At 38.4% G+C, this 17,194-nt stretch overlaps 1 protein-coding gene and 1 long non-coding RNA gene across 3 annotated transcripts in view; one reads left to right on the top strand and one right to left on the bottom strand.

Moving 5' to 3' along the window:
- Positions 1–17,194, bottom strand: part of PACRG (parkin coregulated) — a 447,225-nt gene that overhangs the window by 45,483 nt on the left and 384,548 nt on the right. The window lies entirely within an intron of this gene.
- On the top strand, positions 2,789–10,727 carry LOC123366016. The gene is made up of 3 exons (XR_006577887.1): positions 2,789–3,366; positions 6,632–6,826; positions 10,629–10,727. It is a non-coding gene; the product is annotated as an uncharacterized LOC123366016 (long non-coding RNA).

Genomic DNA, 17,194 nt, shown 5'->3' with positions numbered 1-17,194 from the left:
CTATGTTTGCCCTTTCCCAGTCCTCTGGGACATCACCCATCCTCCATGATTTCTCAACAATAATTGCTAATGGTTCTGAGGTTGCTTCAGCTAGTTCTTTAAGTACTCTAGGGTGAATTTGGCAGGCCTGGATGACTTGAATACATCTATCTTATTGACATATTCTATTTTATTCTCAATATTCTCTAACATATTCTGTCTGTTCTTTGCCCATTCTGACTTGTGTTTCTTCCCCCTTGCTATTAATATTCTGTTAAGCACCTCATCAAAATTAAAATTTTTATTGAAGACTGAAGCAAAATAGGCATTAAACACTTCAGCCTTCTTGGTATTGTCAGTTATTAGCTCTCCTTCCTGCTAAGTAATGGACCTACACTTTCCTTTGTTGCCCTTTAGAGCTTTGAGGGAATCTATACTTTCCGTGCAATAAACAGCAAGAATACACCCATCCACTGTATGATGCATCTCATGAAAATGGAAATGAGAACAGATCCAAATGGTATAATAGATGTATGGATTTCATGAGTTTCACAGTGTGCCGCCTATGAAGAAATAGTTGAGAGACTGAGAAATAAAATAACAAACTTTCCAAAAAATTTTGAATCCTTGGCTTGATATAGTAGTTTAGATTATTTTTTGCGCTCTTCTTCATAAAGGGCTGATGTTTTAACGTGGTATAAGAAATCATTAATACATATTTATTTGTATTACTGTTGTGCCTAAGAGCCCTAGTCCAGGACCAAGACCTCATTGTGCTAGGCACAGAACAAATGATGGTCCCTGAGCTAAACAGCTTACCATCTAAATAGGTAGGTGGAGATAGGTAATGAAAGGCTAAAATTTCAAGACTGAGGCACAGTATGATATTTAAAGGCAAAAATTACAGCTCTCAGACAACTGAAAGTAAAAGAGGAATGGACTCATATCACAATATTTCTTCTAACTTGATTTTATCTTAACCTGTATCTAAAAGGTACACAACTAAGGAATTATATGCAAACTGGTAACATGCTGGTCATTGATATTATTGCATGGATGTGCAGGTGATATGTGAAAAGTTTTAAATACAGGATGGAAATATATTCTTAAAAGTGTTTGGCGGGTAGGGTTTAAATCATTTCACTCTAGACAAAGGAATATGGTCCTGCCTGCTTGAATGTGTCTCCAATGTAAACTGAACAAAGACACAATGAAAGTACATTTACATAAAAAGTAAACAAAGTAATCAAACTAGTGAGAGGAGGGAAATAGCCATTCAATTGTCACAATGTGGGAAGGAGACTGCAAAAATTAACATGGAATCAGCTCTCTGGCGGACACAGCAAGCTGAGCCCTCAGGAGGGCTTCCTGACTTGGAAAACAAAGATAAATGTTGAGGATATTAGCAGAGGGAGAGAGCCATTTTGGCATCCTTTACCTGAAGAGATAAAAGAACCAATTGCTTTGAGTTCTGTGATGGATCCTGGCCAAAGACTGTCCAGCTATGCTGGAAGAACTGTGGTGAGAAAATTAGTCTGAAAAAAGAAGACTAAAACCTATTTATTTTTGTTTGTTTGCAACAATTTCTATCTCAATTCCTTCTATTTGGTATCAGTTAAATATCTGTTCTTTGTTAATAAGCTTAATCTTGTCTTATTACCCAACCATCTCAGTTCAGTGCTCCCAAGTGAAGAGTAAAATCTGCATCTGAACTAATAGATTGGTGCCATGTACTGTCTCTTTAAAGGAGCAGTGAACTCGTTACAATTTTCTAAGTGATACAGTGAGATAGGCTGAGCACAGCAGAGGAGATGGTTTCAGGGAGACTCAGGACTGGAGGGGTTCTTGGTGTCACCCTGCACGAAGTAACCAGGGTAGTGGAAGCCAAGGTGAGGTCATTGTGCTGTAAACTGGCTGCTGGTATCAGGGCTCTGAGCCAAAGCTGCACAGCACAGAAGCACCCAGGATTACAAGGCAACCCCTTACTGGTTTGGATGAACCCCCAAAGCATCAGCTTCCACCAATGTCTATGGGAGTTCCAAGAGATCAGCACCACTCAGGATCCAGACAGTCTCTCTAATAGACTGAGAAATGTTAAAACCATTGGGATAAGGAACCCTTTACTAATCTGTGAGGGTCTTCAGTGTTATGGTAATGACAGTCTTTGGCAGCTGAATAGATAACTTCTCTAAAGAAGATCAAATGAAAACTGTAGTCGTGTTATAAGTTGGATGGAGTTCAATTAAATTCCAGAGTAAGATGAAAACAAATGCCTGGTGCAAGCCTATAATGCTAATGGAAGTTATCTTTATACCATCAACCATTTGGGGAATTTTATCAAGATCTTATGTAAAAGATATGGAAACACTGTCTTCCACAGCTGTTCTTTAAAGCATCTATGGTATTTTCTTCCTCTTGCTGATCACTTACGGGCCAGCAGGAATTCTAACTGCACATTTGTCTTCAAACAGGAATAAGTAACACCTGCATATAAATCAAGTATTTCCCCGTCCCCTCCTTGATGTCAAAGAGGACAATTGTTGCTGGCACCAACTAGTATTTCTTTCAGAGTGGTAGCTGTGTTAGTCTGTATCAGCAGAAACAAGGAGGAGACCTTGTGGCACCTTAGAGACTAACAAATTTATTTGGGCATAAGCTTTCGTGGGTTAGAGCCCACTTCATCAGATGCATGGAGTGAAAAATACAGGAGCAGGCATAAATCCATGAAAGGATGGGGGTTGCTTTACCAAGTGTGATGTCAGGCTAACAAGATAAATCAATTAACAGCAGGATACCAAGGGAGGAAAAATAACTTTTGAAGTGATAAGAGAGTGGCCCATTACAGACAGTTGACAAGAAGGTATGAGTAACAGTAGGGAGAAATTAGTAATGGGCTTAGAGTGCGGAGCAAAACATACTGCCCTAACATTCATTTCAATAGTATCAATTTTATGCTATGATTTCTATAGGGGGTACATTTTCATGAGACAGCAAATTATAATGTGGAGATTTTGTGACCTTACACTAGTTTAATTTATGACACTTTAATTCTTTTCTTAGCAGTACCTTTTCCAGGAATAAATACAGTAATCATAACAATAAAATAAGTTACTCTCATTTATTTGAACTGACATGCCCTATTGTTGTTTCTTCTTGCATAAGTAGTCATATCAACATGTCATGTTATATTGTTTCCTCTTTTTGCTCCAATAATAATAAAAAGAAATTTTAAATAACTCTAATGCTGCCAACACCTCATCCCAGATGATATATGTATCACTTCCTGGATGCGTCCCTTAGATGGAGGAAAAGCCCCAGGAGAAAATGTGCTTGTCAGAGGGTGTCAAGTTCCAGGACCTACATAGAGATGCAGTCCTTTTGTGTTCAGTAAGTCAGTTTTGACTAAGCACTCTGGCGCTCACATCTGGGTTTATCTTGAGTCTATTGGGCTTGATATAATTCCACTCTGCCCCACACAAAGTGCTCATGCACTACATATGCTTCAAATTTACCCTTCATGAGGATTTATTGGTAACATAAACAAAAGCCATAAACCTCAGACTAAGCTTTCTCCTGAGGCTGGCTAAGGCATGGCTGATGTTGATTTAATTTCATATCAAAAGAGATTAAAACAAATCATATCAGGTTGATGAAAGTGAAGATTTTCTCTTTTGATGATAGACCTAAGCATCTTTGTTTTTACATAAAAACAGAATAATAGAAACTGGAGATGGAGAAAGACCTTTTAGATTATCAAATCTATCTCTCTGTGGTGACATAACTGTTCCCTATGGTATATTTGCCACTGTTCATATTGTCTAGTTTTAAAAGTCCTAAGTGATGAGACTCCTACCTCTTCCCTTGGGAGATTATTCCACAGCTTGATACATCATAATCTCAAGAAATGTTTTTCCTTATATTTAGCCTAAAATTTCCTTTTCTCCTATTACTCATAGTTATAGTCCCCTGGTAGCATTCTACATAATTTCTCTTTGATGCTTAAAGCATTCAAAATATTCATAAACTTATGTCTTGCCTTAGCAAAGCTATTAGCTCTTTTAGCCTTTCTTCAGAATCAATCCTCCAGCCTCTAATATATTTTTTGTTGCTCTTCTCTGAACTGCCTGCTATTTGTTAATATCTTTCTGGTAATGTAATGTTCAGAACTGAATATAATGTTCAAGTACAGCTATACCATAACCGTATGTTAAACAACTCTATTACTTCACTGTCTTACGATATGCTTTGCATATGTAGCCTAAATCTGCACTGGCTGTTTTGTATATCACACTGCAAACTCATTTATTGTTCCCTATCACCCCAGTTTGTTTTCATCATTATTGCTTTCTAGGTTGCTCCCCATTGTCTGCATAAACCAATAGATGCAGGGTCCCATCTGGGAGGGGGTGTGGCCAGAGTAGCCAGGAGATGCACTATTTTAGCGCATTCCCAGTGCAGCCTCTGCTGGAAGGCCTGGTAGAAACTGTGGCTGCTCTCTCTCAGGAACTTTTGTGGGAGGGTAACGGTAACAATACAACCTGCTCTGTCCCAGAGATGACTCTTTCTTCTATTGCTAGAGCATAGTGGCCCTTGCGGTTGCAAGGAGGTGCAATTTTCACTCTGTGTGCCAGTCAGGGTGACTCTAGCTCAAATGCCTTGGAAAACTTTGATTTGATTATTAGTATTGCAGACTATTTCAAGTCTGTACCAACCAGCACTGAAAAATGGGGCTGATCCATCAGTGCTTAATTGACTAATAGGGGACAACTCTTGTGATTAAGGATTACTGATGTGAATAAAGGTTGAATGATAAGGTCCACTCTATTAGATCAAATGTTAGAATTAATGATACATAGGCTAAATGTGGGGACCAAAATATACATGTTTTATAAGGGTCCTCACTACCCACATTGCCAAATATGGGGACATGACATCATATACCCAGGAAACCAGTTCTCCATTTGGTCATCTACACAGCTATGTGAAGGAAACATTATTCAACTGTGCTCAAAAATCTAACTAAAATGCAGTGGTGTTTTCCACCCTAAGGAATGGCACAGAAATATGGGCTTGCTGTCCATAAAACATCAAAATAATAGTTTCCATATGAAACACATTTTTGGTTACTCATCAGTTTAAAGTGGTAAGATAAAATAACCAGAATTACCTGTACTGGAGTGAACTAGCCCCAGGAAGATTCACCTAGGTCATGTCCTACAAATGTATGAGAAGCACACATTAAAGTGTTTAGATAGAAAAACAACCCAAAGTGGACAAAGGAAACCTTTAAAAGATAGGAGTACTTGTGGCACCTTAAAGACTAACAAATTTATTTTAGCATGAGCTTTCGTGAGCTGCAGCTCACTTCTTCGGATGCATAGAATGGAACACACAGCCAGGGGATATTTATACATACAGAGAACATGAAAAGGTGGAAGTATGCATACCAACAGGCAGAGTCTAATCAATTGAGATGAGCTATCATCAGCAGGAGGATTAGACTCTGCCTGTTGGTATGCATACTTCCACCTTTTCATGTTCTCTGTATGTATAAATATCCCCTGTCTGTGTGTTCCATTCTATGCATCCGAAGAAGTGAACTGCAGCTCACGAAAGTTCATGCTAAAATAAATTTGTTAGTCTTTAAGATGCCACAAGTACTCCTGTTCTTTTTGCGGATACAGACTAACACGGCTGCTACTCTGAAACCTTTAAAAGATAGTCTCAAAGAGAAACTCCAGCAGCGTAGTAGACGAATGCCACCCACTCGCATCAACAGGTGGGGGAAACTGATGGAGCCGGGGACACACCCAGTAGTAAGGGAAGGAGGCAGTTGCCAAGGACAATAAGTAGTTCCTCACATGGGAGTCTCTGGCACCCATTGGCCAGCTGGGGGAGAGGGTTGCTGATTGGCCAACATTCCTCAGCTCCTAGGATTTAGCCCTGCGCAGGGGCCATGTGGAGAGCTCTTTCATTTCCATTCCAGCAGCCTGCCCTGCCCACCCAAACTAGGAATGGGAACCTGTTTTGACAGATGCTGTGGGTCTAGACGATTGCCTGTTTAGGGGGGTCAGGAAGGAATTTTTAATCCCATGGACCAAATTAGCAGAGGACCGGGGAGTTTTTGCCTTCCTCGCAGCACCTGCAAGCCACCGTGTGTTAACTAGGAATACGCATGGTACCTAACTGAGGTACTGGGGTGGTGTTGCTTACTTGTCACAGTTCACGGCTGGTTGCCAGTGCAATTAAGAGAATAAAATGAATGGTTCCCAGAGGTAAAAGATTTGGGATTTTGGGGATGGGCCTTCAGCTCATGTGGTAGGGTGAGACCTTGTGGCCTCTGTGGACCAAGGTCCCCACCCTGCTGCACCCTCTGTCCCTCCTCTGAAGGGGGAGGGTGCTAGGACTCAGAGAGAGCTGAGGAGAGCCTACATCACTTTATGGGTTATATGGTAAGAAGCCCTATAATCCTGGCTCCACTTATGGGTCATATTATACAGAGCCCTCAAATCCCTGCACTGGAACCAATTAAATGCCTGGTCTACGAGAGTATGGGTGATGGGAGGGCAGTGCCCTGCCCTTGTGCTAAAAGTTTAATAAAAGTTGCGACCTGCCGCTTAATTCCATGCATTTGTCTGTCTTTGTTTTGTAGCTGTGTCCACATCAATGCACCTAAGGAAACTATAGCTACTGAATGAACTAATTCTTTATGAATGGTAAATAATGATGGAGTGAAACTATTTGAAGATAACTTTCATTGGACTTGAAACACCAACTGCATCTGCCACATATCACCCACAGTATCAGCTTCGTCAATGAAATATCCTGACTACCCTGCCTGTATCAGGTCAGGACTACCATAATCTGTATTTGCTAATATAATACAAAAATTGGTGAAAAAACAAAAGTTCTAATCTTATCAAGATATTATCATATCACTGAAAGCAATGTCTTAAAATACAATAAAATGTTCTCAATTTTTTTTCTCCATTTCCATTTAGAGAAATTGAGTTTATCGATTGTAGTTATGCAAAAATTATTAGCTATCTCAGACTACATTACATTAAATGGCCTGTAGAAAGAGTATCTCTGGTGCACCTCCCTAGCTGGGCTGGGGACCCTCGCCATGCCCAGTTTCCACCACAGGGTTGGCCTAGTACAGGTCATAGCCTTTTTCCTGGTAGTGGCCCCACCCTTGGGGGTCTCTTTACTTTACCTCTGGGTGGAGGAAAAGCAAAAGTTTAGGTCAACACAAATTGAGCCCATCATGGGGTCAATAACAAGGCAACCAAAAGCCTGAGGCACCAGTTTACTTCAGGGGTGCCTGGGTAGCAGCTTTGTTGAAGTCTTTATGGCTAGGTAGCCAGGTCAGACCCTCCCTACAAGGCTTACCCCTGAGGTTTGCTAGACTCCTTATAGAGCTGGGGAGTTTCTCACATGAGGGTTCCACCTGCCATTCCAAGAGCTACTCTAGTCACTCCCTTCTGAAGACTTCCCCACTTGTTTACTGCAGCTTCCTCCTTTTACAGCCCTCTTCCCTACTGTGCATGACTGACAGCACCAGAGGGGCAGGGCTATTTTAGCAAACAGTCTCCCAGGCCCCTTCCCTGGCAATGTAGGGTTTATACACTCCATCACATGGCCCCATTCTTGCAAACACTTATGCACATGCTTCACCATAGTCAGACGAGTAGTCCCTTTGTCTTTAAGGTAAGCATGTACATAAGTACTTGCAGGATTAGAGTCTATGTTCAGAAAATACTCTTTTAAAATTGATTCTCAAGATATGATCTTCACGCCTGCTCTTAGAAGGGGTTACTGCTAAGATAATTTGCCCAGTCTTTTCAAAGAACTTTTGTCTGAACTATAGAATTTGCTTTTCTCTCCAGGAAAAAAGAGAATATTTCCTTTCTCAGAGGAAATTCCTAAGAGAGTAGTGAAAATATCTCAAAAGGCAGCTGCACACTCTGAAAGGAACAACCTAACCACTCCCTTAAGTTGTTATTCTGATATTGAGCAAAACTCTCTTGACACCGCTTGGATGAAGAGAAATAATATAATTAACTATCAAACAATATACTTAACATTGATAAATACATCTATACCAGATAATCAGCTTCAATTCTTGTCTACTTTTAGTTTGTAGAAGAACCTAACTGCAATGTTTTATAATAAAAAATCCTGATAGAAATACATACCATTTATGCATTCTTTAGAACTGAGCTTCTGAATCAGTGCACAAATAAAAATTAGTTTTGTGCAACCCTAAAAAGTTTCAAAATTCAGATTTGGATAAACATCCAATAGTTAGATGCTTTTCTAAATCTATTAGGTCAACAAAATTGGTCTGGAAATTCCTTCTAGATTCATCTAGATCTTCCCTGTGCACAACCTGAATACACAGGCTATGTACAGGAACCAGCATTTGACCCTATAAGATTACTGGAGGAGGAAGTGGAGTAAAAGATTGACTCTGTTAGCCAGTTTAGAAGGAAAAATTGTAGTACTTTAACGTGATATTAAAACTGTAAGTGACAGTGCCCAGAGAATTCAAACGGTGGTTAATAGTTTTAAATGCGCTTTCTGGCACTCTGATAAGAGATACTGTAATACAAGGTTACACCATAAGATTGTAATTCTTCAAAATAACAGAACAGACTGTAATTTGACTGTACTGGGCTTTGCTGCTCAGGTTAAAGGGGAAGAACTTTGTGGAAGTCTCTTTGCTATTAGAATCTATTTTAGATTAAGAACAACAACAACAAAGCCCCCTTCTCTCTTTGAACGTGACAAAAACATTCCAGCAGAAATATCTCAGATAACTCTCTGGTTAAACAAGGATTATTTTTTTGATCAATTCTCTGACTTCCACTATGGTAAAAGATATGGTTATTTCAGAAGTAAGGGGCCATACTTGCAGAGTAATAACTGCCTAGGCATCTCAGGGTCAGAGATGTAAAATAATGTCTTTTAAAACAGAAGTCTCTCATATTGGGGGGGAGGAGGAGATAAGGTAGTAATGTTTTCTGCTTAAATTGTACATGGATTTAGGCCTGGATCCTGACTTCAATGAGACTACTCATGTATGTAAGTGTTAAAACTGTGGTCTTAAGGAAAACATTCACGTCACAGTAGTACAGACACAGAAATTCTCAGTCATCTGGCTGTGAAATTAGTACTCTTGGAACACAATGGCCAGCCATTGTGATGCTAGTAATGATTGCAAGTATCATGGCTGACACGGAGGTGTAGTGGTACCATCATATCAGCAAGCACACCTGAGTGCTTTAATTTCTCTCTCACACACACACATTAGACAAGAGACACAGAGAGACTGATTATAATTTACTAAGAAATTAGATTAGGCTATTAGGACAGGCTTGTCTACTGAGGTCAATGTGAATATTTTGCTGTACACTGTGACACTGACTAAATTGCTTTATTTGCACTTTTCTGTGTTTAACTGACCTTTGGTTAATTGTCCTCCTAACACTTATGTGTTTTATATCCTTTTTTATTAGAAAACTGAGGACTTTATACAGCGAAGAATAGCAGAGGTTGCATTTATTTGTTTGATGTCTCTAGCCCATTTTTTATTTTAAGAACCATAAAAATAAAGCCAAAATCATAATAAAATATCAGAGTTGCATAAGCTATGCTCACTTGTCAGTGTTAACTATCTTGGTAGCTTAAATTTTTTGGGTCAAATTTAGTCCCGAGTGACAGGGAGCAATTTCCTTTGAAGTCAATGTGAATGGTGCCTTTTTACTCTAAACTGAAATTTGGCCCTTTGTCTTCCACAATTCCAACATTTTTAAAGAATACACTAAGGACTAATCCTTTGGCAAATCTAAATTTTAATAAAATTAAATTTGGTTTTAAGTTACATGAGTACAAATCATCTCAAACCATGTTGGGTGAAGAATGTGGTTAGGTAGAGACTTAACAGAGAAAGGTTTGCCTTGGATTGAAATTCTGAGTCAATGCAAACCTTCCTGACATCAGAGATATAAAACTGATATTCTGGTATTCCCAGCAAATTTAAGGTTCCTGTAATGTAAATCAAGAACTGTATATATTGTGGAGACCTGTATATATTGTGGAGACCATAATTTGTGGAGACCTATTTCAGAGCATTTTTCCTGCTAATACACATATACTTTAATGTACATTTTGAGACTTCATGTGCCTAACCTTGGATCACGTTTGGTCAATATTTTGTACATTATTAGCAATTCATATTTTATTATTATTGGTTGCATTCTCAATACTAGTTATCACAGGCGGAACTGACTGCAGGAGATGAGTTGAAATCAAATAAACTGAAAATATGAAGCTACATGTGATGAAAAGGTTGTCATTAGCAGGAATACATTGTGAGGGGAGAGGTAAATGAAGAAAAAAGGGAAATAGAGGGTGGAGATAAGAGAGGGAGCCTGATTTTGTTGGAAGACATGCTGTAGATGGGCTCTGAGAGCCAAAGTTAATATTTACTAAGTCTAGCACATTCAATAACTTTGGATTTTCTTTAGTGGGGCCACTCTTCCTTTTGTTTGAAGAGAGAGAAGAGCTGTGAATAATGCCTAAGAGCAAAACTAAACCAGAAATAAATGGCTTTTTTAATGTGAGACCTTCAACCTCAATTCCAGTTCCCCAGAGGCCATCTTTGACTCCTTCTCTGGCTGTGCTTGCACAGATGTCAACTGTGGATAAAGATAGCTCTAGAAAGAAACAGATGAAGGAACTGCTACTTAGCAAGGTGAGTTTACAAACTTCCTTGACATTGGCAGAGGGGAAGTTGGAGGTAGGGTGACCATATGTCCCAATTTTATACGGAAAGTCCCGATCTTTGGGTCTTTTTGTTATATAGGATCCTATTACCCCCCACCTCTGTCTTGATTTTTCACACTTGCTGTCTGGTCACCCTAGTTGGAGGCGATGTCATTCAGAATAACCAATTGAAAGTAATGGATTAGCAGAGACTAGGAGCGACTGCAGATAGCAGAGAACAAGTTAGATAATGGCATAGAAAGTACACTTATAAAGTTTGCGGACAATACTAAGATGGGAGGGGCTGCAAGTTCTTTGGAGGATAGGATTATAATTCATAATGATCTGGAGAAACGGTCTGAAGTAAATAGGATGAAATTCAATAAGGACAAATGCAAAGTACTCCACTTAGGAAGGAATAATCAGTCACACACATACAAAATGGGAAATGACTGCCTATGAAGGAGTAGTGCGGAAAGGGATCTGGGGGTCATAGTGGACCACAAACTAAATATGAGTCAACACTGTAATGCTGTTGTAAAAAAAGCGAACATCATGCTGGGATGTATTAGCAGGAGTGTTGTAAGCAAGACACGGGAAGTAATTCTTCCACTCTACTCCGTGCTGATTAGGCCTCAACTGGAGTATTGTGTCCAGATCTGGGCATCACATTTCAGGAAACGTGGACAAATTGGAGAAAGTCCAGAGAAGAGCAACAAAAATGATGACATGACCTTGCACAGATGTCAAATGAAAACATGACCTATGAGGGAAGATTGAAAATAAATTTTTTAGTCTGGAAAAGAGAAGACAGAGAGGACATGATAACAGTTTTCAAGTACATAAAAGATTGTTACAAGGAGGAGGGAGAAAAATTGTTCTTCTTAACCTCTGGGGATAGGATAAGAAGCAATGGGCTTAAATTGCAGCAAGGGAGGTTTAGGTTGAACATTAGGAAAAACTTCCTGTCAGAATGGCTAAGCACTGGAATAAATTGCCTAGGGAGGTTGTGGAATCTCCATCATTGGAGATTAAGAGCAGGTTAGAGAAACACCTATCAGGGATGGTCTAGATAATACTCAATCCTGCCATGAGTGCAGCGCATTGGACTAGATAACCTCTTGAGGTTCCTTCCAGTTCTATGATAAGTCACCGGAGCACATTGTACAACTGATTCAGTGGAAGCTGCTCAGCTAAATCAGTGATTAAAAGTATTTTTGTGTGGTGGGAGAGGCATGTTAAACTGCTCAACATTTAAGGGTTAATGGGATCCCAGCATATAAGGATTATTGGGATCCTGGCGGATAAATATCCTTATCCAGTTATTTTTATGGAAAACTCATTCTGAAAATCATGCACACACCCTAAATATTAAGAAGAACTATGTTCTGTGGAGAAATTATTACCCTCAGTTTGTGCTATGAGGAGATCAGGTGGTAAAGGAGAATGGTGAGAATCTTTATTGTCACATTGACTGATGCCAGGGACTGTGAGTGAGTATTAAAGGTTGCCAAGAATATAAAAAGAACTGTTCTATGAAGAGAATGAGATTATATTCTTTTCTGATATGAACTCCATGACAAGTCTAGAGGAAAGAATTTAGGGAAACAAACACTTCATGGATGAGGACAAGGTGTTAACTATTCCCAGCAAAACTCAGTTACCCATAAGAAGAAATGGTATATTTTCTGAATTCAGACTGCTAATTGTTTGCCTTATTAAAATAAGAGAAGAGAGATCTGATCAGGAGACCATTGGTAGAGACTTCTGATGACTAAATTCTAATTAAAACTGGGTTGCGCCATTGCCAGCAAAACTTCTCCCTCCTTTAATATATGGTATGTTTAAATTGGTAGAAAGATGTGTTTGATATTTTTAATCGATTTATTAGAATTCTCTTTTTTGCATAAATGTAACATGTGTAGTCATTTCTCAAAGAGATGGGCTATTGATAAGTTTAGGGCAGCATTTCCCCCTGCCACTTCTCAGAAGTGTAAATGGACTTTTTTCCATTGTTTAACCTGAATGTCACTACTGCTGTTAAATTTAAGCAGCTGTGTGGCGTTTAGATGCTGAGTTATTATTTGGGTTTATATCTGTGTATCTACTTTATTCTTTTTTCTACATTTTCATATTTTTGAGAGCACTGACAATCTGGTGCTTTTGGAATGCTTTCATCCCCGCCAGCAATTCTTTTGTTACCACTGAAGTTTGTTGCTAGTGTGCTGTGCTTATGCAGAAATCAACCATGCTGATATGTTTGTTTAGTGTAGTATGAAAATAATAAATAAAAAGGAATTATAAAAAACTCGAAAGATATCATATTCCATTAGAATATGCATTATATATTTGTTGTTTCATCTTCTGTGATTAAATGAGGATGCATTTATATAATAATTTTCCAGTATTATTAATTGTTGTTCTTGGTGTCGCATAGAGTGTTCTTTGCATTGATTGATGCAAAAACCATATGTGAATGAAATATAAAATAAAAATGTGTAACTGAATTTGACTATTTTACTCTAACAGAATTGCAATTTACAAACTTCCCAATAATTAAGGTGTAGCACTGATCTGCCAGTTGCCAATAAAGTTACTTCTCTATTACTAAATTAAAAACACAGCATTAATTTTATTTAAAATCACTGCAATTCATTTCTCCAAATTTTACTGAAAACTCTTGAGTTGAAACACTCATCATCTTTTCTGTCAAATGCTAACAATAGTTCATAATTGGCTTACTTCGCTAACCTCACCAAGGTCTTTGTCAGCAGGAAAGGTTACCAGAGGAATTTGCACAATACCTTCCCCCTTACCCTATTTAGTAAATAAATTTGAGAAGTGTTTGTATATGGATTATGTGAGACTAGTGCTTCTATTCGTAGCTGCACAAAGCTGCAGCTGCCCTTCCAGTCCTGTTTTTCTCAAAGAGAGCCAAAGAGGAGGGAAAAATAACCTATCATATCAATTAATGTGGACTGCTTCCAGGTAATCTAAACCATCCTCATGAAGCAACTTACTTTTTTAAATTGGAAAGGCAACTGGAAAGGCAAAATTTCTCTCTCTAGCTCTAAATATGTTGCAGTATAACACATCTATTCAGAGTGCTAATTTGCACTGCTTGAAATAGATATTTTATTAACAAAATAAAAATCCCAAACTGTATCTTCCTCAGATTATTTGAAAATTTATTCCTCACAAAAATAAACAGGCTTACTGAATTATAAGGAATATTCCAGTATAGATGCCTTTTGCTCAGCTTTTACTCTGATAGCTACAGTGAAAGTAGTCTCAGATTTAAACCACATTTAATTGTCCAAGGGGACACAAAATAATATACAATAAAGATTTATTATGTTGCTTTTGCATATTTGGTATAACATCCATTTATCTAATATAATAATACTTATATAAAATAACATTAAACAACTTTTTACTTCAATTTTCATCTCAAATATTTTTCTTCTCCTAAAATATGCTATAACAATAGAATCAGGAAATCAACCTTTTTCTAATCTGTACAATGTATAAAAGGCTAAATTCACTTCCAAGTGGATGTGAAAAACTATACTTTAAACTAAACATCAATCTCAGAATTAGCATGCAAATCAAAAATATATATTGTCATGTAGATGGGTCTTCAATGAATAGTAGATTTAAATGTGCTAATTTTATGAGATTCAAATTAGATTTCTAACCCAAAAACAAGTATATCTGAAATTCACGTTGACCATCAAACTATGTTCATGCTTAAATCATGATGGCAGGAAAAATGTGGAAGGCAAGAATAGCACTGCTAAAAGTATTTGTAATAAAAAAAAGGCTACTCCCATATGTCATTCAAAGCCTAGCAGCTGTGCATTGAAATCACAATTCCTTTTGGTGATATCCATATGGAATGGAAATTTTTAATATTACCCTTTGCTAAAAGTCATGATCTAATTTCCTGTATGTTACTATAGTAAATAATTGTCAATTCTATTTACTGCTTTATTTCAAAATAAAAATGATGCATGTTATAGGTGAGTTACATTGATGAAATCCAGAATTATATCCACAGTGAAATGGGTTGTAGTGGCTTCAGCTTTGTTCCTGATGTAAAGGAATATGCATTGGCTGAATCACAACATCATTTATAGTTGTTCTGACAAGACTAATAATCTTCGGGCTTGTCTACACTACTGCGTGGGGTCCATCTAAGAGATGTTAATAGCGTAGCTGAAGTCGACGTACTTAGATCTACTTACTGCGGTGTCTTCACTGTGGTAGGTTGACAGCTGACACTTTCCTGTCGACTCTGCTTGCACTCCTCATTCTGGTGGAGTACCAGAGTCGAAGGGAGGGCGTTCAGTGGTATAGATGCAATAAATCGACCCCTGCTGGATCGATAGCTGCCTGCTGATCCGGCGGGTAGCATAGACAAGCCCTTAGCTCAACTTGGGAACAAAGCTTCTCCAGTCCTGAACTGTAAACTGGTTCTTGTTCTACCTCTACCTCTACTTTCATTCATTGTCCTATGAATAAAATATGACAATTTCCTAGCACTTTTGGGCTCCTTAATCTCCAAAAGCATATATCAACAATGAGTAGTATTTTCCTCCCCACAAGGTAGTCATTTTAAACACATTACTAGGAGATTTACATGGGCCTTACATTTAGGATTCATTATGGAGCAAGACGACTTCATTTTGGGGTTCAACTTATAACTTATCTACCTTCTTGACTTACATACTCCACCCTGAGATTATCTCTAATGTTATTTCCCTTCCCAGGATACTCCCTGCAATTTACCTATCAAAATGTGACTGGATATTATGTTCTCTTAAAATGTTACAGTTTTTTAGGGTCCCCACTAAGTGATCCCTCAGATCTGAAAACTTTCCTTCTGTACCCCAGCAGTAGAACTTACACACATTGTCTCTTCTGGGGAGGTATACATTGCATATTGGAGTGCTTTGCTGACTCTAGAACAGTGTTTCTCAACTACTGGTCCGTGGACCTGCACCAGTCCCTGAGATCTCCTGACACAGTTTAAGAATGCAGCAAGCTGATCCCTGGTATCAAAAAGGTTGAGAAATACTGCTTTAGAACACACATGCAGCATCAACAACCAGTAGACGGGTAGCTGGATATGTTGTCTCCACTGCACACCTATCGGCATTCTGAAAGACCTTAGCAAATCATGGCAGGAGGAAGAGATGTGAGCTGGGAGGATGAGGGGGATTAGGGGAAAGTTACAACTCATTTTAAGCCCTGATGGGAGATCATTGGGTCCCAAAACAGAATTACTAAAGGTACAAATTAATGAATATGCATTTTTTAATTCAGTATTCTTATTTGTTCCTACCTTACTTGCTTCTTCTTATTACCATTTGTAAGAGAATGGAGTAAACAAATGTCCTTGATATTTAAGCTGTGAGGTTTATTTGCTATCATCAGAAAATGAATGCTATTAATGAAGGGTAAATAGGTAGCAAAAGGCTTGTGCTTGTATTCTGCCTATCAAAACAGTGACTATGCAGCTTTCCGTAATTGCTCCAGTAGGTATAACAAATGAGTTTATTAACATTTCCACTGTACATAAAATAATGCTAATACAGATAATTGGAAGAGTCCTCCAGTAACAACAGATCTGAGTGGGTAAACAGTAAAGACAAGTCTGATGATCTTTTGTATGGCTTGTTTTGGGAATTACCTATTTCTCTGATAAATTTGGAGCAGTTTAGCCCAAGAATGAGGTAAGGACATAAATACCATATGCAGCACTAACAGAATTAAAGGACCATTTCCAGGTTCTGCGGTTGTAGAATGGTGGGGCACATAAACTATTTACTCCCCTAAAAATGCTAGCGGCATATGTGAGGGGAAGTGAACCAACCAACAATCTCTCCAAATAGCTCCTCCATCAGCTGAAACAATGTGACCTAAAGCAGATGGGGTTAATATAGACGGCTAGAATCAGAGTATTTTCTCTGAAAACCTTATGAGAATAAACTTTCTTGTGAAATTTTCAATATTTTCAGCTTTCGGGCAGGCCAGATGTACCCCTAACTCTTTTGAACCACTCAAAGTGTTTGAGTCAACTTTTGGGCAAAAGTTAAATTGGGTACTTTGATTAACTGAACCACTCGAGCATTGACTACACATAGTTTTTACTTAAAATCTCTCATTGTTGTAATATTTGTGCAACTTCATTGAGGTTACTGATAGTCAGAGCATAGTGCAGACTGGCTGTTGATTTTTTCCCCACCCATCTCATCTAACTCTGCACTGAGCAGCATCCAGCACACATGAGCATTCTCACTGTCACTAGCCGTGGTAGAGCAGCATTCATTGCTACCACAATGAATGTTAGGAGATTATGAGAAAAATAAAAAGCTTGGCATAGAGTAGGCAAAGGCTGAGATTTTCAAAGATGCCTAAAAGGATATGGACAAACAATTAA

Source organism: Mauremys mutica, chromosome 3 (genome assembly GCF_020497125.1).
Source record: "Mauremys mutica isolate MM-2020 ecotype Southern chromosome 3, ASM2049712v1, whole genome shotgun sequence".
Taxonomy (NCBI): domain Eukaryota; kingdom Metazoa; phylum Chordata; order Testudines; family Geoemydidae; genus Mauremys; species Mauremys mutica.
This window is presented reverse-complemented; position numbering and strand designations above follow the sequence as displayed.